Here is a 27,621-nt window from a genome sequence, read left to right as displayed (position 1 = left end):
GGTCTTTGATGGTAGGGCAAAATGGGTGATAATACATCTGGTCCGATTTTCCTTTCCATTAACTTCATTGATTTTCTACTGCCCATGGCCAATTTCACCCACTTTGTGTTTTCACCCTACTCCTGCAGAATTACAACACCTCGAGTGCAGCAGGGCAACCCAGGTCACATGACAACCAGGCAGCAAAGGATCAGGGAGTGTGGGAAGGAGGTGCAGTTTCGGGGTTGTTATTTTCCTGCTGAACAACAGCAGTGCACCATGACAACCTGTGTTACAAGGCAACCAGACAGAAAACATTTCAATTAACAGCTGTGATGTTCTAGGGATAGGAAAAATAATCCAAAATAAGAAGGTTTTATTATTTCAGGTTTTTTTAAGCCATTAAAGAAAAATTCTGAGCTAACTGTGTTATTTTGGTATGTGTGTCTTTGAGAAGGACTAAATATGGCCAGAGGAAACCATTTATGAAGTACTTTGATGCTGAAGTACAAATCCACTGCTTCGTATTCCTGGGAAGGTGTTGAATAGTGCTTAATATTTTATATGCTAGTATTTTATGCTATGTTTCTAAATTTATTTTTATGTTTGGCTAGATCTTGTGGTAGCTTGAGTGGCTCACAAAGTATGATGGGATAGTTAGCATATAGTGAGAAGAAGTGAGTACATGCAACAGGCCTGCTGAAAAGGGAGGAAACATCCTCGGGCAAACCAGACAGTAAACAGAAGTAAATGCAGCTGTGGCAGTTTTTGTTTAGCCATAATATAAACCTACAGTAGTAATGAACATTAGAATAGATAAGACTAGTTTTTAGTAATGTAAGAATTAAAACAATTAACAGGAGGTAAGCTAGTTTAGGGTTAATGGAAAAGTACTGAGAAAGAAGAGATGAGCCATTGAATAATGTAAGGAATAGAATGTAACAACCTTGAGGATAGATAAGAGTGGGGTCTCATTGTAATTCACTGGCTTGAATTAAAGTCTGTTAGGAGTTGTTTACTTATGGATATAAATGTGGCAAATCTGGTTGTGCTCTGGCATTTTGGGAGTATGGCTCATTTCATCTTGATTGCTTTACCCAGCTGAGTGTCCCGGATCGTGAGTACGACTTCAGTCTTTATGATCTGTTACGAGGGGGTTGTCTAGCTTTAAGATCTAGTTGTATACGATACTTTACTGTAGCTTATGCGGACTTAATAAAGTTGTACATAAAGCTATTATGCGTTGCGATTCCTTGAGCATGAACCTAGGCCAACAGGAAGTGTTTGAATTCTCTTCAATACGATGCAGGGACACCTAAATGCAACATAGTTGAACAGTCAGTGTAGCTTCAGAAGCAATTGGACGCGCTGCCCAGATTTTCAGAGTGTTACAGAGAACTGAAGAGTGCTGAGGTTAATGAAAAAATTTCTGGGTTTGTTCCGTTAAGCAGGCATATGACTCATTGCTGAGGAATTATAATGAATGCCCTACCTGTCGCGAATTTGAATTTCTTTGCAGAAAGTCTTAGTGGATGGGACTGGGTAATTTGCATTTCCTGATGTAGGTTTAAAATGGTGGTAACATTTTTGTGCCAATGAGTTGAAACCTGTAATTAAGTCAGTTACTGGGTGACAAAAATTAAGCAGTTCTGCCTTGTTTTAGCATTGTAGAGGTCCCTTTAATCCAGTCATTCGTCATTATAAGGTTAAAAAAAATCTAGCTACCATCAGAATCTTGTGCCAAGCTTCACTTGATACAAATGTCTCAAGTTCTGTCAATTGTTTGCAAAGCTACTGCAAAGCAGGAGCCAATCTACTTTCGAACAAACACTGTGATTTGTTCCGCCAAAGTGAATGCGAGTCTGTTGTTTTTAAATGTGACTAATATTTACTCAAATCTAGGAAGTCCCACTACTGTAGTTGTTTGAATCATGGAGGCTCCTTTACCATAGAACTGTAGAACCATAGACGTTTATGGAACAGAAGGAGGTAATTCAGCTCACCTTGTCTGTGCCAGCTTTTTGCTACAGCAATCCAAAACTAGTGCACTGCCCTGCTCTCCCCCCTTAGCCCTGTACCTTCCCCTGCAATTTTCCATTAAAAGTTGCAATGGTCTCTGCCTCAACCATTCCCTGTGGTAAAGCATTCCATGCTCCAACAATTCCTTTTCTCTTAGTGAACATTTTAAATTGATGACCCCCTTGTCACTGACTCCCCAACCAGAGGAAATAGTCATTCCCTATTCACTCTATCAAAAGACTTCATAGTTTTAAAAAGACTTCATCAAATCTCCTCTTAGCCTTCTCTGTTCCAGTGAAAATAGTCCCAGTATCTCAAGAATCTTCTCATAACGATAGTTTTCTATATCTAGCATCATCCTGGTGAATCTACACTGTACGCTGTCTATGGCTTTAATATCCTTTTTATAATAGGGTACCCAAAACGGCATACAGTTTGGAACTGCTAAGAGATATAGGGGTTGATTTTTATATGGAGTGTAAGTTGGGTGGGAAGTGGGCAGGACATCAACAGGAGGTCTGGTCAATTTTCTAGTCAAGCCTTATTTAAATACAACGGGCGAGTTGCCAGCATTAATTGTGCTCCTTATAGGCAACTCACTGACAGGGAGGGCTGAAAATTTGATGGGGTACTGACCACTTAAAGGCAGACTGCAGCACTTAAAGGGGAGGTGCACTTTTCCAAAGTGATCAGTGGGCTATTAAAGCAACAGGCCGCATGGCATTGTTCAGGCCCTCCTGATTCTCTGAAGCTGTGGAGGTTCTCTTTCCCACTGATGAGCGATAGGTGCCCCATTAAATTAGCCAGAGAGAGGTGGTTGAGCAGGTCAATGCCAGCAACATAGTTCCAAGGACATGTCTGTAGTGCGCGAATAAATTTAACGACCTCATCAGGACTGCCAAGATAAAACTCCCCTTCACATCTCATAGTTTCTGTACAACTCTGTACCACCCTACTTTAGACTCAAATTAACTTATTCTGGTTCAGAATTCTCTCCCCATGGCTTTAAAAAACACAGCAGTATTGAATTTGTTCGCTGCAGGGACATTCCAATCAATGCAGGAGGACAAAGGGAGCTTTTTGGGTATTAGGCAAGGCAAGATATTCACCTGCATTCAGACGGTGACTGATGCACCGACCTGAGAAAATGTGGAAATAAACAGCTGGAAAAACAGCTACAATTTAGTGCCGTTGCAGGTTTCCCCAGAGCCTGGGATGTGATTGATTGAATTTAAAGGGAGATTAGAATGGCAACAGTCAATCTGATAACATACATCAATCACAAATACTTCTATTCCCTCACTGCAATGCCCAAAGAAGAATCTTATATATGAATCCCCAATACCCAGGATCGTTAACACATGACTCCTATATCCTCAGCCAGTTGTCTTTGCCTCTGGCATTTGAAAATGATAACTGACTGTAATGATGGTTGTAGAAAAATTTTGACTTCAGCACAAAATGATGGCTCGTGATCTCATTGCACAATTCGCAGATGCTAACAGAACATAGTACAAGGTGATACAATCTACTAAGGAGAAAATATTTGGGCCTAGAAATTTGGATGTGCAGCACCTGTTTTTCAGGCGCTAAGTGGCCGACTAAGGCCCCAATATGACGGGCAGGAAGCTCGCTCATTTCCCGCCGAAAGTGCACAGCCCGCCATATTGGGGAAGGACACAAAATCATCGCAGAATGCTCACTGTGCCCCCTGAAACAGGCATTAGACCATTGGCATGTGTAAATAAGGGGCCTCACATCAGTTTGAGATCCCTGCTGCAAGATTGGTTTGTCCTGAGGCCGCCAGCGTCAGCTGCACTCTGTAAAACCAGACCTTGGGACTGCCTGCTACCAACAAGGTAAATTTTTGAAATATACTTAACTATATTTGGTGCCAGCAGCAGCAGGAGTGCTAATCCCACCCCACATTTAAAGAATGCAGACCACAACCCCCTCCCCCTCCCGCCCCATCCCTGATTATTGCCACTCCCCCCAACCAGGCCTCCAATCATACCCCTCCAGCCTTTCATCTGTCCTGGCTTCTGATTTCTGATCGTCCCGACCTCCAATCCCCCTCACTTACCTGAGGGCCGCTGCATCACTAGAAATGGCCCGATCTTCATTCGCAATTCGTGGGCTCATCATGCTTCGCCATCTTGATGGAAATGATGCCCAATATCAGGTGCACCTTGGGCTTTACTATTCAGGCACAGGGATTCCCTGTACCCACTGTGTGCTTGAACATAGGTGTGCCAGAATTTCTACACCTTGGTGTCCTTTATCTGTGATATTAATGCTACAATTAAGAGGGTGGATTACAGTAAGACGCAGCCGAATTGTGCAGCATGCTGAGGCATGCACTCATGCCAGATGATGAAGGACGAAGAACAGTTTGCCCGATTAAAGCACGGGGTTGAATTCACATGGGAGGTTAGAGACCATCTGATTATCATCCATTTCAGTTAAGGGAATCTCTTGTGCCAAGATGAGAAACTTCATACATCAGTATGGTGATAACAGGTCACACATACTGACTCATTCAAACAACTGCTCGGAAGAAAAATAAGGCAAAGCTATATATAAAAATGCAAGATAAAATAAATTACCTGCCAGAGGATAGGTCGCTTTTCTCCAATTTTGAAACTTACATCCATTCATATTACCTGAGCCTACTGCTGCTTCTATGCCCAATGTGCAAGTAACAGAGAGGAGAAAGGCAAAGATGGTGATTTATCTCATTGCACTGAGTTTGCAGACTGAGTGCTGAATGTGCCACAACATGTGTGTTATTGTTATCCTCATTAAACGCTGTGGCTCTGAATCTATGGAGGTGTTTTCTGTACTGACCTTCCAGTAACAGCATTGCTGGTGGAAGGTGGCTAGCCTAACTGAGGAGTTTCATTTAGTTGTGAGGGATTGTTGGAGGGATTGAGTATCTCTGGCAGCTCCTGATGATGGAGTATGAGGGTGATAAGTGCCCCATAAAAAACAATGAAGGACTCAATGCCTGAGAATGGAGCATATGAAAATATGTCACAAGGACTTCAAGGACAAGCTGCAGGCGTGTTCCAACATCCTACTGCTGAGGAATTCTGCTTAGTCCGTGCTTGATTAACGTCTGATCATGGATACCAGCAATCTGTCTGAGGTCAAGGAAATCATCCTTTATGCTTGAATAGAACCAGTGATGGTAATTTATAAGTGGGCATATTGCATTTGTTGGGCAAGAGTTTCTTTCTAGGGAGGTCTACAGACATGTTCTCCCAAGAAAATATTGATTTTTGACCTGGTGCCTACAATTTATTCTAAGTCCTTAAGAATCTTTGGTTGTCCTGCCCAGTGCTGAACACTACCTTTTCTTTATTTGTCTTCTTGGTATTAATAAGACGTCTTACCAAGTCTTTCTGTTGGTCAAGATAGCATTCTTGATGATTGATATTTATTCCCAGACTTGTTTTCTGGAGTGTGGTTAGGAGGGGTGCCCTCCCTTAACAAAGATTGCTGTCAGCCTTGACAGCACTTTGTCTACAATGAGGGCCACTTCTGCATCAGTATACTGCACCTTTCTTGTTTTCTGTGTCATTAGATTTTAATGTTTTCATCAGCACATCTCAATTATTGCCTGCCTCGTGCCTTATAGGGGTCAAGTCACTCTTTCTTCTGCTGTTAAAGTTGTCAAACATGATTATCACGGCTGAGGACTGATTGGGTGTCTTAATTTATTGAGGACAGTAAACTAAGGCACTAACAAAGCCTAAAGGACCTTTGTGCCTATTCATGTGGAAAATCGCCTCCAGATGTCTAGAGATTGGTAGAAAGATTACCGTACTATTAAAGGTGTGTTCGGGAACAAAGACTTGTGCGAGTGTTGAAGAAAAGATGTCAGAATGGTTCAAAGTGAAGACAGGTGTCCAACAGGGCTGCATCATCTCACTCACCTTCTTCAATACAGTCTATGAACAAATCATGAATTAGAGTGCCAGACAGTGTTAAGAGTATGCTGAGATCTGGTAAAGTAGTTGAAATATTCAGATGATATTGCTAAACTCACTGGACCTTTCAGGGCCAGCATTATGATGACTATGGATACCACAAGTAGCAATGAGATTAAAGACCAATGAATATATTTTTTTCAGTGCAAGCTACTGACGAGGAAAACTCCCTGTTCTTGTTTGAATCGTACCATGGGAGCTTAAACTCCCACCTGAATTGGCAGATTGGGCTTAGGTGTAATATCTCATCCCAAAGGGAGTCATAAGAGTGTCAGCCTAGGTTATATATTTAGATTATGGGGCTTGAACCTATAACCTTCTAAGCTAAAGTCAAGAGTGCTACCAACAGAGCCAAACTAAAATTTAACTATTCTGATGCTGTTTTCTTTGCTGGTCTTGAGTATGAGTTGAAATGTTGATTGTCCTGCAATATTCACAGTCCAATTTCATCAAAACTTTGAAAAGTTAACTTATATATAAATTCTATCATGAAAGTCATTAAGAGGATTTAACTACAGTAACATTTTCTACTTAACTTTACATGCAAACTATTGAACTGCATATTAAATTCACATTTCAATCCATTAACTAGTGATATCATTGCTTCATTATAAGATAGGAATAAATTCTTTTATTATCACATTTGATTTGATTAATTAGTTGTATAGTTTCCTTAAATAAGAACCTATTACTTTTTCAATTAAGTAAAATAATTAACGTGGTTTCCCATTGAAGATGATTTTTTAAAATCTGTTTCCTTATTAGTTGCTTTTGTTATTTGTATTAAATGTGTTCTTTTAGTGCTTCATTATGTTGCTATTTCTTACTGGACTGTGTTTTATGTTGTTAGGCTGTTCCTCTTTACTTCTTCAGTTAAATTCTTGTGATCCTATTTTAATAGCCTAGCAGTTTTCACTTGTTATTCCTTTAATAAAATTTAACCAGTTTATCCTCTATTCTACTTATTTTGTACTCGTTGTCCACTTTTCATCTCTCCCTCTCTACTTACTAAATATATTTTGGACCTTTTTTGTTCAGCCTCTTAACTGTTCCCATGATTCCACTATACCCCCTCTCTTTGTCAGCCTTCAATGATCTTCCCTCAGCTCCTCCAACTGCTGCTTTATATGCCCCTTTTATATTTATTTTAGTCATCAATACTATAAACTACACTTTTTTTCTTCCCTTCAATATTCTGCTTTCCTTTCCTGAGGTGCTAACTAATTCTGCGATAAACAGGAACGTAGGAATTGCTAGACGAAAAAGACCAAAATCCATCCAGTTCGCCTTCTACCATCCTGGTAGTCACACAGATCCAACGATAATCATAGCAATCAACCTCTATCAATTAGTCTACAACAGACCCAGACATGGCACAAAGAAACCCCAGTGGTGGAGAGCTTTGGGAACCATAGGTCCAAAGTCACCTGTTCCTCCCAAGCATGCAACACTTACCACATGTCATGTCTCAAATTACTCATATGCTGTATCCCAAAATGTTATTTTCTGAAAGAAATCTATTTAATTTGTATTTGAATGAATCAATACTAACTGCTTCCACCATCTCCGCAGGGATCCTGTTCCATAGATTGACCACTCCTCACTGAAATATTGGCCCTGATATTTACGGGAAGGTGGGGAAGGTGTGGGGAGGGCGGTAGCGCGGGGAAACCTCGTCAAGGTCGGGGCGCTAAGGTCCTACAGAATTTAACGGGAGGACCACGTTATAACTTTTTCTTCCATTTCCTGCCTGGCAGCTGGCCAAATTGACAGGCTGGCCGGCTACAGGGCAGGAAAACCATCGGTACAAGGCCACAATTGCCGGGGACACTTGGAGACGGTCCCTGGCAATTGTGATTTTGGGACAGGCTGCAAATCGGGAGTTGCGGGGGAGGTCGCCGATTGCGGGGCAGGCTCCAGATCGGGAGTTGCGGGGGAGGTCGCCAATCGCGGGGCAGGCTGCAGATCGGGAGTCGCGGGGGAGGTCGCCGATTGGGGGGCAGGCTGCAGATCGGGAGTTGCGGGGGAGGTCGCCAATCGCGGGGCAGGCTGCAGATCGGGAGTCGCGGAGGAGGTCGCCAATCGCGGCAGGAGCTAGTGAGAGGCAGCGATCGGCAGAAGGAAGGCCGAAGGTTTCCTTGAGAGACCAGGGGGAGCATTTCTGCTCCTCCTGGCCCACAAGGAGTGCTATAAAAAGTACTTACCTTCTGGAGCCGGCTACTCGGGCCTCCCTTTCACTGCCGGGTTTCCCAAGCCCTGGGAAACCCAGCCAGCAGCAGTTAAATTTAAATCAGGCTCCCAATTGCACTGTGGGAGCCTGATTTAAATAAGATAATGAAGCGTCCTGCCTCTCCAAGACGGGACACTTTCACGGATTGAAATCCATCCCCGAAAAACAGCAAAGGGCACATAAGCATCAGGTTGGGGACGCGTTTATTGTTTTTAAGGGATAAATACCCCAACTTCCTCCCACCCGTCGTTGGGGGTGGGGGAGGAGGTTAATATCGAGGCCATTGTTTCCGCAGATTAGTTTTGAATTTACCCTGCTTCCAGTGCAGGCCATGTCCTCTGGTTCTACTGTTCTGGACAAGGTAAACGAGTTTGACCTGTCTACATTCTCTACTTAGAATCTTAAAACCGGCAGTAGAATTCCATGATCACCAGTCACCCTCTCTTATCTCACCCAAGTGACCGTTCTTCGTGTATTAGTCCAGACACTATAAGCCCCAATTTTAACTCGGGGTGAGCGACAAGTGTGGGGTCAATGGGTCAAGTGTCAAGCTCGCCCCGGCTCGTCAATGTGAGGCCCAGCCCGTTTTAACTTACGCGCCTCATTTAAATAAACCTGCCCAAACCCGACATCAATGACATCAGGCCGGTGGGCAGGGGTTCGGAATGAGTGCAGAACCGTCCCCGGCAAGGTGGGTGAAGGGGGTCTCCGGTGACTGTGGGAAGGCCGGGGCAGGGGACGCTCAAGAACACCGAAGAAACCAGTAAAAACACTTTTGGCCCTCTCCTGGGCCTGCTGATCCTCCGTGCCGGGTTTCCCCGGTAAGGCCGGCACCAGGCACGAACCTCGCTATTGCCAGTTAAGATGGCGTCGGGATCTGAATGGCATCATGAGACCACAACTTTTGAATGTCAATGAGATCCTCGCCTACAAATGCACTTCTTAAAATGTTGCGGGACACGTGCAGCGAGGCTGCGGTGAGTGCCATGCTGTTGATATTTTAACCCCACCCCGACGCAGTCTGCGTTTTTGTTGGGCGGGAAGGATTAAAATCAAGGCTTAAGCGCCGTCAACCATTCAACCATGGGGGCAGCTTAGTTGAACCCAATGACGTCCTCACTAAACATCCACACACGTACTTTCCAGCAGGAATTACTGGATATCAATCAAGAATGTGGCCTTAGCTGATTATTTTGCACCATAACCCAGGGGCATTGAAACCAACTGTAGTCTCTATCAGCAGCTTTGCTGAAAACAGCTAACACAGCAAAGTCCAGGAATATACCAGGATACTTAAGTTGTACTCTTTAAATTTGTATTAATGAGCTCCACTATTCCCCCGCTCACAACTGATTTACTTAAGTTTGCATCTTGAAAAGACATAATAACAGCAAACACCACATGATCCTCAGCCATCAGTTGATCATATACCACAGCTCACAGCTGGTTTGTTTATTGGGTAACTTATAAAGACAGCATGAGCAGCCTGGTCGGACGTGTCAAAACTTTTATTTATGGATAATCAATGATTTAAAAGACCAACACAACTTTTATTTATCAGCTGCCATTTTATATTCATTTCGCTTCAACATATCATCTGAATTTTTTACTACCTTCTCTCTGACGATAACTCTTTTCTTTGATTTTAGAGCACGGAATTTTTATCTAATTTACTTTGATTATATTTTATTTATCATTCCATTATATTTTGACAGCTGCCCTCCATTGCTTTGAAAATTTCCTTAATCGACTTCAACTAACCAGAATCAGTTCGACAACATCAACCAATGCTATTCAATACTTTTGTTCAATTCTGCTGCATCTCTATTTTTTATTCAAAGCTGATTAAATTTTTATGATCAATATAGAAAAAATAATATGATATCATAGCAAAATAGTAATAAGATGGACAACAAAATAGTTAGAGGCAATTCAAGAACAAGGAAAGTTACAGATATTGGAGGGCACACGGCAACTGGTAAAAGCTCGATTGAATTTGGTGAAGAAAATTTGCACCTTTTTCCTTTCCACCCTGCGCACCGTGGAGTTAATTTTCACTGCCTTCACCTGGCATTAACCGAGTGGTTACAGCCTCAAAATGGGGTCGATAGACTTACAGCCCCATTGACACTGGGGCCGGCTCCATTTTGAAAGGAGCCTACCGCCGAGTGTTTGCAGCGCCTGCCTGTTTCAGGCGATAGGCCCCTTTTAATATGGAAATCAAGTTTCTATGACATAAATAGGACCCCAATTGCAAATTTAGATCAGAACTGGTCAGAGCCTGCATCGTGCATAATGGAACTAAAATCATCACAATCATAACTTGGATAAAGTCAGGATAGAACTAGGTTCATCGCAACTGGAATTATGCCAATCCCACCCACACTAGAAGCAGTGTAAACATCACACTGAAGATGCCTTTCATCTGTACTATGAAATTGCTACTGCCCCTGGTAGAGTACTACTCACAGCCCACTTGAATGTTGTGGAAATAGTTCAGTGTTGGCTTTGCTGTGAAGAGATTTTCTTCAGTGTTTGAGCTCTGCGATCTTCCATACAAAATTGGTGTCTGCAATTATACCTCATGCACCTGGACCCAAGTGCAAAGTATACGAGGCAGAAATTGTATGGGGGTTTTCCTAAAGACATTTGATGAAATACCACATTTGTAGACTTGTTAGCAAAATTGAAGCCCATGGGATTAAAGGGGCAGTGGCTATGTGGATATGAAATTGGCTAAGGGACAGAAAGCAGAGAGCAATGGTGAACGGCTGTTTTTCAGACTGGAGGGAAGTATACAGTGGTGTCCCCCAGGGGTCAGTGTAGGGACCACTGCTATTTTTGATGTATATTAATGACCTGGATTTGGGTATACAGGGCATAATTTAAAAGTTTGCAGATGACACAAAACTCAAGAATGTAGTAAACAATGTGGAGGATGGTAACAAACTTCAGGGAGACATAGAAAGACTGGTGAAATGGACAGACACATGGCAGATGAAATTGAATGCACAGAAGTGTGAAGTGATTCATTTTGGTAGGAAGATTGAGGAGAGGCAATATAAATTAAATGATACAATTTTAGACGGGGTGCAGGAACAGAGAGACCTGGGGGTGTATGTAAACAAGGTGGCAGGACAAGTTGACAATACTGTTAAAAAGGCATATGGGTACCTTGGATTTATAAATAGAGGCATAGAGTACAAAAGCAAGAAAGTTATGCCAAACCTTTATAAAACACTGGTTAGGCCCCAATTGGAGTATTGTGGCCAATTCTGGGACCACACTTTAGGAAGGATGTCAAGGCCTTAGAGATGCTGCAGAGGAGATTTATTAGAATGGTATCAGGGATGAAAGACTTCAGTTAAGTGGAGAAACTAGAGAAACTGGAATTGTTCTCCTTAGAGCAGAGAAGGTTAAGAGGAAATTTGATAGAGGTATTCAAAATCATTTTGATAGAGTAAATGGGGAGAAACTGTTTCCAGTGGCAGAAGGGTCAGTAACCAGAGGACACAGATTTAAGGTAGTTGGCGAAAGAACCTGCACTGCCTGAATGGGTGGTGGAAGCAGCTTCAATGATAATCTTCAAAAGGAAATTGGATAAATACTTGAAGGGGAAAAAATTGCAGGGCTATGGGGAAAAAGCAGGGGAATGGGACAAATTGGATAGCTCTTTCAAAGAGCCGGCACAAGCACGATGGGCTGAATGGCCTCCTTCTGCGTTGTATCATTCTATGATTCCATGATTCTATAACCGTCCACAGTAGCTTAAGTGGAAAAGCCACAGAGCAGAGTTGGGTAGGTGTGGCTGTGTTCCCTTTATTAACTCAACATAAGCTGGCAGCCCTGACCCGACTCCATACTGATGCCCACTGACAACCCCAACTTGACTTGAACAAGCAGCCATGATCTACCTAACTTCTGCTGATAGCACCGACTCAATTGCCACTTGCAATGCTGACTCAAGCTGGGAATTCCAACGTTACTCCTGGTATTACGTAGAATTGCATATAGACTACAGCACAGAAACAGGCCATTCAGCCCAACTAGTCTATGCCGGCGTTTATGCTCCACGCAAACCTCCTCCCTGCCGCCTTCACCTAAATCTATTAGCATATTGTTCTATTCCTTTCCCCCTCATGTGCTTATCTAGCTTCCCCTTAAATGGTAGTGGTGCCAAGCGAACTCCTGCTGGCGACCCTGTTCCAACCCAACCCACGTGTGTGGCAACTCACACAGACGATTGAATGATCCTACAGCTGACAAGTCAGCCGCAAGTTTATTCATTTTAGTGTATATTTTTTCTAATTTCATTCATAGATTTGAAGAAAATTAACACTTATAATTTCATTATAAATGGCCTACATCTGAGGGTCCTAAAAGAGGTGGCTGCAGAGATACTGGATGTATTGGTTATGATCTTCCAAAATTCCCTCGATTCTAGAACGGTCCCAGTGGATTGGAAGGTAGCAAATGTAACCCTGCTATTCAACAAAGGAGGGAGAGAGAAAATAGGGAACCACGGGCCAGTTGGCCTGACATCAGTAGTCGGGAAAATGGTGGAATCTATTATTAAGGAAGTGGTAGCAGGGCACTTAGAAAATCATAATATGATTAGGCAGAGTCAACATGGTTTTATGAAAGGGAAATAGTGTTTGACAAATTTATTAGAGTTTTTTGAGGCTGTAACAAGCAGGGTAGATAAAGGAGAATCAGTGAATGTAGCACATTTGGATTTTCAAAAGGCATTGGATAAGGTGCCACATAAAAAGTTGTTACGCAAGTTAAGGGCTCATGGGGTTTGGGGTAACATATTAACATGGATAGAGGATCGGTTAATGGACAGAAAACAGACAGTAGGAATAAACGGGACATTTTCAGGTTGGCAGGTTGTAACTAGTGGGGTGCTGCAAGGATCAGTGCTGTGGCCTCAGCTATTTACAATATTTATTAATGACTCGGATGAAGGGACCGAGTGTGGTGTATCCGAGTTTGCTGACGATACAAAGCTAGGTGGGAAAGTAAGCTGTGAGGAGGACACAAAGAGTCTGCAAAGGGATACAGACAGGTTAAGTGAGTGGGCATGACAGTGGCAGATAGAGTATAATGTGGGGAAATGTGAGCTTATTCACTTTGGTAGGAAGAATAGAAAAACAGAATATTTTTTAAATGGTGTGAAACTATTAAATGTTGGTGTCCAGAGAGACTTGGGTATCCTGGTACAAGAAACACACTTGGCACTACTACCAAAAGTTAGCATGCAGGTACAGCAAGTGATTAGGAAGGCAAATGGCATGTTGGCCTTTATTGCAAGGGGGTTGGAGTACAAGAGTAACAAAGTCTTACTACAATTGTACAGGGCTTTGGTGAGACCTCACCTGGAGTACTGTGTACAGTTTTGGTCTCCTTATCTAAGGAAGGGTATACTTGTCTTAGAGGCGGTGCAATGAAGGTTCACTAGATTGATTCCTGGGATCAGAGAGTTGTCCTATGGGGAGAGGCTGAGTAGAATAGATCCATACTCTCTGGAGTTTAGACGAATGAGAGGTGATCTCATTGGAAAATATAAGATTCTGAGGGGGCTTGACAGAGTAGAGGTTGAGAGATTGTTTCACCTGGCTGGAGAGACTAGAACTAGGGGGCATAGTCGCAGGATAGGGAGTTGGCCATTTAAGACTGAGGTGAGGAGGCATTTCTTCACTCAGAGGGTTGTGAATCTTTGGAATTCTCTACCCCAGAGGGCTGAGGATGCTGAGTCATTGAATATATTCAAGGCTGAGATAGATACATTTTTGGACTCTAAGGGAATCAAGGGGTATGGGGATCGGGCAGGAAAGTGGAGTTGAAGTAGAAGATCAGCCATGGTCTGATTGAATGGCACAGCAGGCTCGAGAGGCCACACGGTCTACTCCTTCTCCTATTTCTTATGTTCTTATGTTCTTCATCCTTCTTAAGTGTCCATTCTCTCCATACTGAGATTTGTATCTTTTGAGATTTTTTGGTGATTTGTATATTCTGTGAGACCTGGCAGGTAACACCTGTCTGTCTGCACACTGATTGCCTTGGCAACGGGCAGTTGAAAAAACTGTCTGTACTCACCAAGCATTGTTCTGTGAATTATAAATGCGATTTCATCTCGAGGATTTCATTTTCACATCGTTCACCTGACGAAGGAGGTAGCCTCCGAAAGCTTGTGAATTTAAAATAAAATTGCTGGACTATAACTTGGTGTTGTAAAATTGTTTACATACTGAGATTGGCAGTCTTGCTTTGAACGTGCGGGTATCCAATAGGACAAAGCTCAGGTGGGATTGCCTCTGTGAGACAGGTCAGGTTACAATTGCTGGAAGGATTAGAAGCTGAGCCAGCTCAGGGATGCTGGCGGGAGTCAGGCTAATGAGAGACATCCAGCCCTGTTTCCCTTAAATCTACCACAGCTTGATGCCACCTTATAAATGCTTGTCAGTCAGATCATCAAGCCAAAAAGTTCACAATGCATTTTGATTACACTATCTAATAGGTTCTCTGCATCACAGTCTACGTTGGGCCATTTCAATTAAGTTTGATGCACTCTACAGATACATAAACAAAACATTTGCCACTTGTGCTGGCTAAATGCCATTTATGCGATTAGGAAGTGTGAAAGCAGCATTATTACAGATGGGTTCTGATTTGCCAATTTTCAGTTGTTAACATTAATGGATTGAGACAGAATAGAAACATAATGACACATACCCAACATTTTGATTTGAGTTTGTAATTTTCTACAATACACTGGCAATTAACCCTTTATTCATAAGATGAGCAACACTTACCCCCAGCTCTGTGTTTCAAGTGCTCAATGCAAGAGAAGCCCACTGATTCAGGACTTTGATTTATTTGTTTAGTCCGTTGGTTACATTTCAGTTTGAGGCATCTTGAAGGGCAAAATCTACTAAACAGAAGAAGGATTTTCAACTAGAAATGTTAAGGTCATAGAAATCCATATACTTCAATGACTGTAAGTAAACTAGGCTTGTATTCTCTTGAGTAAAGAAGATTGAGGGGTGATCTGATCAAAGTGTTTAAAATGTTAAAAGGATTTGATAAGGTAGGGACTGAGAAACTATTTCCTCTGGTTGTGGAATCAAGAATGAGGGGACATAATCTTAAAATTAAAGCTAGGCCATTCAGGAGCGAAATCAGGAAGCACTTTTTCACACAAAGGGTACTAGAAATCTGGAATGCTTTTGCCCAAAAGATTGTGGATACTGGGACAATTGGAGCTTTCAAGACTGAGATCGATAGATTTTTGTTAGACAAGAGCATCAAGGAATATGGAGCAAAGGCAGGTAAATGGAGTCAAGGTGCAGATCAGCCATGATCTAATTGAATGGCTCGAGGGGCTGAATGGCCTACTCCTGTTCCTATGTTCCTATACTCTTCTAATACGCAATTCAAATTTCTGTGGATCATTTCCTGCTAACACGCTTCTAAACTGCTATCATTGTGGTCATATTGCTTAAATTCATAACTAGTTCTCAGTCCATGAATTAATCACTACATTCCTACAGAATGATACATTTTATAAACTGCATGCAACCTGAGCACACTTGGTCTTGCAAAAGAATTATTATATGTAGATTTGTGCAGCCAGCTGAGCGTAAAGTATTAACAATAGAACTGGTTGCCTTAAAATTCTGTCTGAAAAAATTCATGTATTTCTAACCAGGCACAGAATGCATTTTGAGAGCTGAAGAAAAATTTATGCATTTAATGCTAAATATAATCGACCTTATTAGCACTATTTGTCAAACAACAATCCATGCATAAAGGATGCTACATGCTCCATCTTTATATTCTTCTCATTCAGTAATTCACATTGGTCAACCTTATGAATTAGAATCATCCAGCGCAGATGGAGGCTATTTGGCCCATTGTGCCTGTGCTGACTCTTTGAAAGAGCTGTCCTATTAATCTCACTCCCCTGCTCTTTCCCCATAGCCCAGCAAATTTTTCCTTTTCAAGCATATATTCAGTTCCCTTTTTAAAGTTATTATTGAATCTGCTTCCACCACCCTTTCAGGCAGTGCATTCCAGATCGTAACAACTCGCTGCATATAAAAAAAAATCTCCTCATCTCCCCTCTGATTCTTTTGACAATTACCTTAAATCCGTATCCTCTGGTTGTCGACCCTCCCACCAGTTTCACCTTATTTACTCTGTCGAAACCCCTCATAATTTTAAATTCCTCTATTAAATCTCCCCTTAACCTTCTCTGCTCGACGGAAAACAATCCCAGCTTCTCCAGTCTCCCCACATAACTAAAGACCCTCATCCCTGGTACCATTCTAGCAAATCTCCTCTGCACCCTCTCCAATAAAAATGATAGTGAATGATGAAACAAGCAGTGCTCAGTTAGTATGTTGAGTTAGATCAGATTTTAGACACTTTCCAGAATTCGTGTTTATAGTAATCTTTGTGTTGGTGAATGGGGTGGGTGTTCATGATATTTGTGAAATGGTTTCTTTAATATTTTATAAGGACGTGGTGATTTTGTTGGTGGTTGCTGAGGAAACAGCCTGAAAGGTTTGTACCTCTAACAATGCTTTAAACCCTGCTGAAAAATTAGAGCTGCAGAAGATTTTTTTTTCTCTGTTGCCATTTGTGTAAAGATTGAAACTGTGTAAATTTATCTAACTACATTACATTAGGGTAAATTTTGAGATTGAATATGGGGGTTCCAAAAACCCAAGAACAGATCTTACACCTGGGATTGAGCAGGCAGGTTTGTTTTTTTCTGACTGCATAATGCCAGGCGATGTTCTTAATGACGTTTGGTCAAGTGGCTTCTTAGTAGTGTATCAGGAAGTGGTGATTTTGTGCACGGTTGTTTGTGCAAGCCCATTAGAGGCTAAATAATTTTGTAGATGAGGATGGGGCTTCCCTACCCCTCATTTCACATGAAGTGATGTTATCGCTCTAAGCGTGCAAATGCCTGGAACATTTTGATCCTTGCTTCCTGGCCTTCAAGAGTGAACTTTCTTAAGGACACATTGACTTGTTTTGTGAGCAACTGGGATTTATGTTTTTGTTTGTTTTTTGGGGTGGGGTTGCTTTTTTGTTGCATTTGATTTTGTTTAATGTAGTTTTTTGTTTGATCTTTTTCATTTCTTTCCTTTTTCACCTCCTCCTGTTGTCGGAAGCTTCAATCTATTTAAGTATCCTGCATTGGCAGGATGGGCTTTCCGCTGGGGACTCTTCTTGCCCTCAGGCAGCTGGAGAACAACATGGTGTCCCATAGAAATATGCAGAGGCAGCACTGCATCCAAGTGAGGCAATTGGGTATAGTAGTTTATTGGTTATGTTACTGGTCTAGTAATCCAGAGGCCTGGATTAGTAATCCAGAGAATGCAAATTCAAATCCCACCATGCCATAGATGCATTTAAGGGGAAGTTAGATAAGTACATGAGGGAGAAAGGAATAGAAGGATATATTGATAGGGTGAGATGAAGTAAATAGAGTGAGAAGAGGCTCGTGTGGAGCATGAACACCAAAAGACAGCACCTCTGACAATGCAGTGCTCCCTCAGTACTGCACTGAAGTGTCAGCCTAGATTTTATGCCAAGTCTCTGGAGTTGGAGTTGAACCCGCAACCTTCTGACGCAGAGATGAGAGTGCTACCATTGAGCCACAGCTAATGCCATTATCAATAGCAAAATTGCACAGCATGTGGTACACCAGTATCATTTGGGGGAGCTGTACAATATTATCTAAACAGCAGAATCTCAGCTTCTGCATTCCTACAGTATTAAATCAATGTGCAGATTGTATGTGATCACATCATGCAGGTGGATACCAGGTACTCTAGAAGCTGCCACAATGCATTAATCCTGCAGGAGTCTAAAGTGCCACCATTATTTAATGGATTATCTAGACTCTACAGATCCTGGGGGGGACCAGGGGCTGCATGAGTCCCAGGTGACATAGGTTTGAACAGTTACAACCTATTCTTAATAGATGTGAAGTCATAGAACATAATAAAAGAGAAAGAACTTGCATTTATATCATTCTTTATCACATCTGCAGGATTTTTACAACCATTGGAATAATTTACTAACATACAAAAATGACAGGTAGGAAAAGACTAGCTGGTCCATCAAGCCTGCCCCACACTCATGCCTGGAACATCATGACTAGCCACTTCCTACCCACCACCCGTGCCCCCCCCCCCCCCACCCGCTGGACTGTCATGAAATCTCCTGGGAGTGGCACAAAACAGGGAAAAACCCACATTCAATAAGAGAAAAAAATACTCTAGAAAATTCCTCTTTGACTCCCACAGGCGATCGAAACCAGTCCAGGACAATGTGTTATCTGTAAAGCCACTTACCTTCTATATGATGTGATCTCTGCCCCAGCTAAGAACCGGTTCAGCACCCTCTTGAAGGCACGCAGGGAGTCAGCACACAATCCAAGCCAACAACACATTCCAGAGGCTCACTACTCTCTGGGAAAAGAAGAAACGCTTAACATCCAGTCTTCTCCTATTCTTGCATGGTGGTCCCCTGGTCCACCCCAGTCTGTTAAACTGGAATAATCTATCAATAGGCACACTATCCAGCCCTTTCATTATTTTATAGACCTCTAATTCACACCACTCTAAAGTAAATAGACTCAGCTCCTTAAGCCTATCCGAGTAGCTAAGATTCTTTAAGCTAGGAATCATTCTCGTAGCTCTCCGCTGGACCTTTTCCAAGGCCACTATATCACTGACCATGTGAGGGGACAAAAACTGGACGCAGTACTCCAGATGCGGTCTAACCAGCGTCCTATATAATGTCAGAATGGTGTCCTTTGATTTATACTGAATGGTTCTATTACTATAACCTAGTACCATGTTAGGTTTAGCTGCAGCTTCTCTGCATTGTTCTACATTCTCTACAAGTGTTAACTAGCTTCATTGCAGTTGCTGTGAGGAAGGCAAATCCACCGAAAACTTTAATTAAGTGCCAAAGTTGTCCCAGCAAAAGCATTGTAAAACATTCATTCCTAATGAACTGGCCCACCAAGCACCATGATCACTCAGGACTATCCTCTGCTTGACTTCAGCCACCATACACGGCCATTCATTTATCTACTGCTGCAGAAATCCGTCCCATTACAAATGACTTCTCTGCACAAAGTGGAAGTTCAGTTAAAATAATTTATTACCCTGACGGTACTTTGTGTGCTTTAAATTAGTGTTTTTTTCCCTGGTGCTTCCCCTTTTTTGACAGCGTATGGTGAGTGTGTCCTAACATAATGCTTCATCTAGGTTGTTGCTCATGTTACATCCAATGATATTGTGACTATTTTAGCCGCCTCTCTCTCTGGCTCAGCATGGATCAATTGTGTGGGACAGTGGGTAGCATAGATGTTAAATCACCCTGAGATACAGTTCCCTCATCCATACCTACTCCTGTCATGCTCCTGCTGCTGGGCACTCCCTCAGCATGTACCGTGATCTACATTGGAGCAGACTACAGGGCTGCAATGAAGCCTTGCCTTAGGATACTGTTGATCTGATTCCACAGAACAAGGACAAACTCAACGACTATACACCCCCAAGGCCTCTAAAGCACGAGTTACAGCATTTCTAAAAGCACCCACCATTGTGCTTAAAACCTTTATTAAAGGGGTTCTGCTGCAGAAGACTGCTGAAGTGGCACGCATTCCCAGTGAACTGCTAAGCAGTCAAACACATTGCACAGATGTAATGAACGAACTCCACCACAGCAGCCAGCATATTAAAAACTGTCAGCCTTGGCTCAGTGGATGCATTCTCGCCTCTGAGTCAGAAGGTTGTGGGTTCAAAGCCCCATTCCAGAGGTTTAAGCACATGATCTAAGCTGACACTTCAGTGCAGTACTGACGGAATGCTACACTGTCGGAGGTGCCGTCTGTCGGATGAGACTTTGAACTGAGATCCCATCTGCCTTCTCAGGTGGATGTAAAGTATCCCACGACACTATTCAAAGAAAAGATTCAAAAGGTGTTCTCCCCAGGGGCCTGGCCAACATTTATTCCTCAACCAACACCACCAAGAGCAGATTATCTGGTCATTTATTTCATTGCTGTTTGTGGGATTTTGCTGTGTTCAAATTGGCTACTGCTTTTCCCACATTACAATAGTGACGACACTTCAATAGTACTTCAATGGCTGTAAAGTGCTTTGGGATGTCCTGAGGTCATGAAAGGTGCTATATAAATGCAAGCTCTTTCTTTCTTTTACTTTGCAAAGTGCTTTGCATGTCCATGAATGACTCCACAAATGGACAACGTTCAGCGAGAAAGATTATTTAGTACACAGTCTCTAAATGGCATCAATCACAGAACTTGGCATCTGAGGGTAACCCTGAACAGGCTCTCCAGCCAGCTCCTGTTTCGTTCCTCCACTTCCAGCTCGACTTGCTCCTCCTGACTCATGCTTTGTGTTTCACTCAGTGCTTCCACCTCCAAATCTAACCCAAATTCCCCTGGATTGGATGTGCGGATGCCTTCCACAGGTGGAGTCCTTTTTTGGTGCACTTACCGTGCAAATGAGTGTGGTCACAGGTTTTCATATAGCAGCTGATACTGCCTCTTTGATGAACATAGGAATTTCTAGGCGAAGGAAAACTAGGTTCCATTGAGTTCAACTTCTACCATTCTGGTAGTCGCATGATACAATTATAATGGAGTTGTTGACTAATTATAGCAATCAATCTCTGTCCATTAGTCTACAACAGACCCTGACATGACGCAAGGAAAACCCCAGAGGCGGAGAGCTTTGGGAACCATAGGTCCAAGATCATCTGTTCCTCCCAAGCATGCTACACTTACCACATGTCATGTCTCCAATTACTCATCTAGGGTGTTCCTAATACATGTCACAGGTCATGTGATGAGCCATGTTGGAGAAGCGTGTTGGAGTACAGTTTGTTGATTGAGCGAAAGTACATGTGAGTAGCTAAGTCGAAATTGAAATGGTGAATTTTTGTGCCTTTAAAGGCTGTAGTAATAGAAGGGATAGAGATAAGGGTAAGTCCTTCCTTCATCTTCCTGCTATTATTATTCATCAAGGGATTGAACCTGAGGAATTGTCAAAGAAGAGACAAGAATCGTGGCTGGCAAGGATCACTAGGTCCAACTTGAAGGTATCTAACCTTCCGTATGTTCGAGTCTGTTCAGATATTTTGTATAAAGTTAGTTTATTGTCAAATATCTTTCTAAGTCATATTCATACTGAATAATTGTATTAACAAAGACAAAAACATCAGTATTTTTATGTTTGCAGTTATGGAACCATTCAAAACTTAAATTGGGGCTGTCGATTTCTTGAACAGTTACATTCGGTAACGAGCATGTGTGGCCCACCATACACAATGCGAAATTTTATGTACACTTTTGGTTATTGTTCAATTTTACTTTTAGGACCCATCTGGTATTTGGTGACTGGCCTATACTATACTGTAATGGACCCGAGCAATTACAAAGGCTGGACGGATTAATCTTCGAAAGGTCGAATAAAATCGGAGATACACATGTGGCTTACTTTATGTTTCTGTGTTTTTTAACAATGTTAAAATTCAAAGATTGCTTTAATTTCAGTGGTCACGTATCATTGCAGCTATGGTCAGGTGCAAGGCTTGCAGATAGCAATTTTTATCACATTGTAATTTGAATTGATGGAATGGAAGTGCTTTTTCTCTCTGATTTGTTTCCTGTCTTATTGTTTTTTTTCTGTTAATGGTTTCAGGCAAGAGTGTAAAGCTTTATGAGTCAACTGACCCAGACTGGGCACCTTCCTTAAAGCTCAGGCACGAGAAGTTGAAGGAAACTTCAGCTGCTGTATCTCACTACAAGAGGAAAGTGAAAAGAAAGAAGAAGCAGGTGGATCTAAAAGCTGCATCAGCACTTTTGACCCTCGGAGAAGACCAGCCAATAGAGGAGGATGGACAACTGTACCAAGCAGGCCCAGGTGATTTGGCATCTCTGACAGAGTAAACTGGAGGCATGATCAGTGGTATGGGATCTGAGGTCAATCTCCTGCTTCAGGATAACTCAAAGTTGAAAGAAAATATATCCAAGTCCACCATAGCTGAGGATTTTTTTCAAATGATGAAAATATAGTAAAGTTTTATACAGGACTTCCGAACTTCATGGTGCTTACAACTGTGTTTAATTTTCTTGAACCTTTCATTAATGAAACTGCTAGAAATTCCCTGACCAAGTTTCAGCAACTAGTAATGACAATGATGAGATTAGACCCCACTTAAGTGTGCAAGACTTGGCTTATCGCTTTGGTGTCTCAAGCGCTACAGTGTCTCGCATCTTTTCAACAGTTACAAATATCATGTATGTAAGGTTACATTTTTTGATAAGATGGCCTGCCAGAGAAGAGCTAATTAAAACCATGCCAATGGTCTTCTGAGTGAATTTTGGAACCAAAGTTGCTGTTCTAATAGACTGTTTTGAGGTTTTCATTGAGAGGCTTTCAAATTTAGTAGCCCGTGCACAAACGTGGTCTAATTACAAGCAGCATAATACAATTACATTTTTGATAGGGATTACTCCACAGGGTGTAATAAGTTTTGTTTCCAAAGCTTGGGGTGGTAGAGTTAGTGATAAACATCTCACAGAAAACTGTGGATTTTTAAAATAATATTCTACCTGGAGATCTGATTCTGGTTGACTTCTTGTGTGATTGAGATCTGAATGTTCTGGCACTCATTGCAAAGTTCATTCCATTCCATTCTGATATACCTTTCATCTCTGAGTTCCTCAATGGCTTGGGGAAATGAGGCTGCACATGTTTAGGTACAAAATCGGCATTGTATGGTTCCATTCTGATGAGAATGGTGTTCTTTGTTCCAGACTGACAAAGATACTCAAAATATCATGCAATATCAACTTCATTCGGTGGTGGGATATTGTGAGTTTGCTGTCTTCTCTGTGCAATTGATATGGTATAATTGGTAGGCAAAGTTGCGTTTGAGCTCTGCATAGCTTTCACTGCAGCATCAAACTTCTTTTTACCTTTGGCAGAAATCAATGTCAGCAACTGGAGAATATATAACCCCTTTCACAGGAGTTGGCGATATGCCTTCTCTTGTGTCACTGTCTTGCTTTCTCGAATTCGGATGGCTGCTTCTACATTAAACAATGAGCCAGACACATGTTTGCAAGTCCCGCCAACATCCACCTTGCAATTTTTTTTATTCGTTCATGGGATGTGGGCGCGTTGGCAAAACCAGCATTTATTGCCCATCCCTAATTGCCCTTGAGAAGGTGGTGGTGAGCCGCCTTCTTGAACTGCTGCAGTCCGTGCGGTGAAGGTTCTCCCACAGTGCTGTTAGGAAGGGAGTTCCAGGATTTTGACCCAGCGACGATGAAGGAACAGCGATATATTTCCAAGCCGGGATGGTGTGTGACTTGGAGGGGAACGTGCAGGTGGTGTTGTTCCCATGTGCCTGCTGCTCTTATCCTTCCAGGTGGTAGAGGTTGTGGGTTTGGGAGGTGCTGTCGAAGAAGCCTTGGCGAGTTGCTGCAGTGCATCCTGTGGATGGTACACACTGCAGCCACAGTGCTCCAGTGGTGAAGGGAATGAATGTTCAGGTTGGTGGATGGGGTGCCAATCAAGCAGGTTGCTTTGTCCTGGATGGTGTTGAGATTCTTGAGTGTTGTTGGAGCTGCACTCATCCAGGCAAGTGGAGAATATTCCATCACACTCCTGACTTGTGCCTTGTAGATGGTGGAAAGGCTTTGGGGAGTCAGGAGGTGAGTCACTCGCCGCTGAATACCCAGCCACTGACCTGCTCTTGTAGCCATAGTATTTATGTGGCCGGTCCAGTTAATCTTCTGGCCAATGGTGACCCTCAGGATGTTGATGGTGGGGATTCGGCAATGGTAATACCGTTGAATGTCAAGGGGAGGTGGTTAGACTCTCTCTTGTTGGAGATGGTCATTGCCTGGCACATGTCTGGCGCGAACGTTACTTGCCACTTATCAGCCCAAGCCTCGATTTTGTCCAGGTCGTGCTGCATGCGGGCACGGACTGCTTCATTATCTGACCTTATGATGGAGGGAAGGTCATTGATGAAGTAGCTGAAGATGGTTGGGCCTAGGACACTGCCCTGAGGAACTCCTGCAGCAATGTCCTGGGACTGAGATGATTGGCCTCCAACAACCACTACCATCTTCCTTTGTGCTAGTTATGACTCCAGCCACTGGAGAGTTTTCCCCCTGATTCCCATTGACTTCAATTTTACGAGGGCTCCTTGGTGCCACATTCGGTCAAATGCTGCCTTGATGTCAAGGACATGCACTCTCACCTCACCTCTGGAATTCAGTTCTCTTGTCCATGTTTGGACCAAGGCTGTAATGAGGTCTGGAGCCGAGTGGTCCTGGCGGAGCCCAAACTGAGCATCGGTGAGCAGGTTATTGGTGAGTAAGTGCACTTGACAGCACTGTCAACGACACCTTCCATTACTTTGCTGATTATTGAGAGCAGACTAATGGGGCGGCAATTGGCCGGATTGGATTTGTCCTGCTTTTTGTGGACAGGACATACCTGGGCAATTTTCCACGTTGTCAGGTGCATGCCACTGTTGTAGCTGTAATAGAACAGTTTGGCTAGAGGCGCGGCTAGATCTGGAGCATAAGTCTTCAGCACTAAAGCCGGGATGTTGTCAGGACCCATAGCCTTTGTTGTATCCACCTGGCTTGGACCACTAGGCACCGGACATGACAAAGGCAAACCCAGCCCAGTCGACCCTGCAAAGTCCTCCGAACTAACATCTGGGGACTTCAGCCAAAATTGGGAGAGCTGTCCCACAGACTAGTCAAGCAACAGCCTGACAGAGCCATACTCACAGAATCATACCTTTCAGCCAACGTCCCAGACTCTTCCATCACCATCCCTGGGTATGTCCTGTCCCACCGGCAGGACAGACCGACCAGAGGTGGCGGTACAGTGATATGCAGTCATGAGGGAGTGGCCCTGGGAGTCCTCAACATTGATTCTGGACCCCATGAAATTTCATGGCATCAGGTCAAACATGGGCAAGGAAACCTCCTGCTGATTACCACCTACCACCCTCCCTCAGCTGATGAATCAGTCCTCCTCCATGTTGAGCACCACTTGGAGGAAGCACTGAGGGTAGCAAGGGCACAGAATGTACTCTGGGTGGGGGACTTCAATGTCCATCACCAAGAGTGGCAGCACCACTACTGACCGAGCTGGCTGAGTCCTGAAGGACATAGCTGCCAGACTGGGCCTGCAGCAGGTGGTGAGCGAACCAACATGAGGGAAAAACTTACTTGACCTCGTCCTCACCAATCTACCTGTCGCAAATGCACCGGTCCATGACAGTATTGGTAGGAGTGACCACCGCACAGTCCTCGTGGAGACGAAGTCCCATCTTCGCACTGAGGACACCATCCAACATGTTGCGTGGCACTACCACCATTCTAAATGGGATAGATTCAGAACAGATCTACCAGCTCAAAACTGGGCATCCATGAGGTGCTGTGGGCCATCAGCAGCAGCAGAATTGTATTCCATCACAATCTGTAACCTCATGGCCCGGCATATTCCTCACTCTACCATTACCAACAAGCCAGGGGATCAACCCTGGTTCAATGAGGAATGTAGGAGAGCATGGCAGGAGCAGCACCAGGTGTACCTAAAAATGAGGTGCAAACCTGGTGAAACTACAACTCAGGACTATATGCATGCTAAACAGCGGAAGCAAGATTCTGTAGACAGAGCTAAGTGATTCCACAACCAACGGATCAGATCAAAGCTCTGCAGTCCTGTCACATCCAATCATGAATGGTGGCTTGGTAGCACCACTACTGATCGAGCTGGCCGAGTCCTGAAAGACATAGCTGCCGGACTGGGCCTGACTCGACAGGTGGTGTGGGAATCAACAAGAGGGAAAAACCTACTTGAACTCGTCCTCACCAATCTACCTATCGCAGATACATCTTTGCATAACAGTATTGGTAGGAGTGACCACTGCACAGTCCTTGTGGAGATGAAGTCCCATCTTCACACTGAGGACACCATCCTATGTGTTGTGTGGCACTACCACCATGCTAAATGGGATAGATTCAGAACAGATCTAGCAGCTCAAAACTGGGCATCTAATGAGGCGCTGTGGACCATCAGCAGCAGCAGATTTGTATTCCAGCACAATCTGTAACCTCATAGCCTGGCATATTCCTCACTCCACCATTACCAACAAGCCAGATCAACCCTGGTTCAAAGAGGAGTGCAGAAGAGCATGCCAGGAGCAGCACCAGGTATACCGAAAAATGAGGTACCAATCTGATGAAGCTACAACACAGGACTACATGCATGCTAAACAGAAGAAGCCACATGCTATCGACAGAGCTAAGCGATTCCACCATCAACAGATCAGATCAAAGTTTGCAGTCCTGCCATGTCCAGTCGTGAATGGTGGTGGACAATTGAACAACTAATGGGAGGAGGAGGCTCTGTAAACATCCCCATCCTCAATGATGGCAGAGCCCAGCACGTGAGTGCAAACGACAAGGCTGAAGCGTTTGCAATCTTCAGCCAGAAGTGCCGAGCGGATGATCCATCTCGGCCTCCTCCTGATATCCCCACCATCACAGAAGCCAGTCTTCAGCCAATTCGATTCACTCCACGTGATAATCAAGAAACGGATGAGTGCACTGGATACAGCAAAGGCTTTGGGCCCCGACAACATCCCGGCTGTAGTGCTGAAGTCTTGTGCTCCAGAACTAGCTGCGCCTCTAGCCAAGCTGTTCCAGTACAGCTACAACACTGGCATCTACCCGACAATGTGGAAAATTGCATAGGTATGTCCTGTCCACAAAAAGCAGGAAAAATCCAATCCGGCCAATTACCGCCCCATCTGCCTACACTCAATCATCAGCAAAGTGATGGAAGGTGTCATTGACAGTGCTATCAAGCGGCACTTACTCACCAATAACCTGCTCACCGATGCTCAGTTTGGGTTCCGCCAGGACCACTCGGCTCCAGACCTCATTACAGCCATGGTCCAAACATGGACAAAAGAGCTGAATTCCAGAGGTGAGGTGAAAGTGACTGCCCTTGACATCAAGGCAACATTTGACCGAGTGTGGCACCAAGGAGCCCTTGTAAAATTGAAGTCAATGGGAATCAGTGGGAAAACTCTGCAGTGGCTGGAGTCATAACTAGCACAAAGGAAGGTGGTAGTGGTTGTTGGAGGCCAATCATCTCAGCCCCAGGACATTGCTGCAGGAGTTCCTCAGGGCAGTGTCCTAGGCCCAACCATCTTCAGCTGCTTCATCAATGACCTTCCCTCCATCATAAGGTCAGAAATGGGGATGTTCGCGATGATTGCACAGTGTTCAGTTCCATT

General features: G+C 43.4%; 1 long non-coding RNA gene across 1 annotated transcript in view; it reads left to right on the top strand.

The window, feature by feature from the left end:
• Nucleotides 1–1,046: 1,046 nt before the first annotated feature.
• LOC137322549 (uncharacterized) overlaps nt 1,047–27,621 on the top strand; it is a 116,370-nt gene continuing 89,795 nt past the window's right edge. The window contains exons 1-2 of the long non-coding RNA XR_010963168.1: nt 1,047–1,096; nt 21,981–22,202. This is a non-coding gene — a long non-coding RNA (uncharacterized lncRNA). The remainder of the gene's footprint in view (nt 1,097–21,980; nt 22,203–27,621) is intronic.

This window comes from Heptranchias perlo, chromosome 6, assembly GCF_035084215.1.
Source record: "Heptranchias perlo isolate sHepPer1 chromosome 6, sHepPer1.hap1, whole genome shotgun sequence".
Classification (NCBI taxonomy): domain Eukaryota; kingdom Metazoa; phylum Chordata; class Chondrichthyes; order Hexanchiformes; family Hexanchidae; genus Heptranchias; species Heptranchias perlo.
Note: the sequence above shows the minus strand (reverse complement) of the source record. Positions and strands in the feature narration are given on the sequence as shown.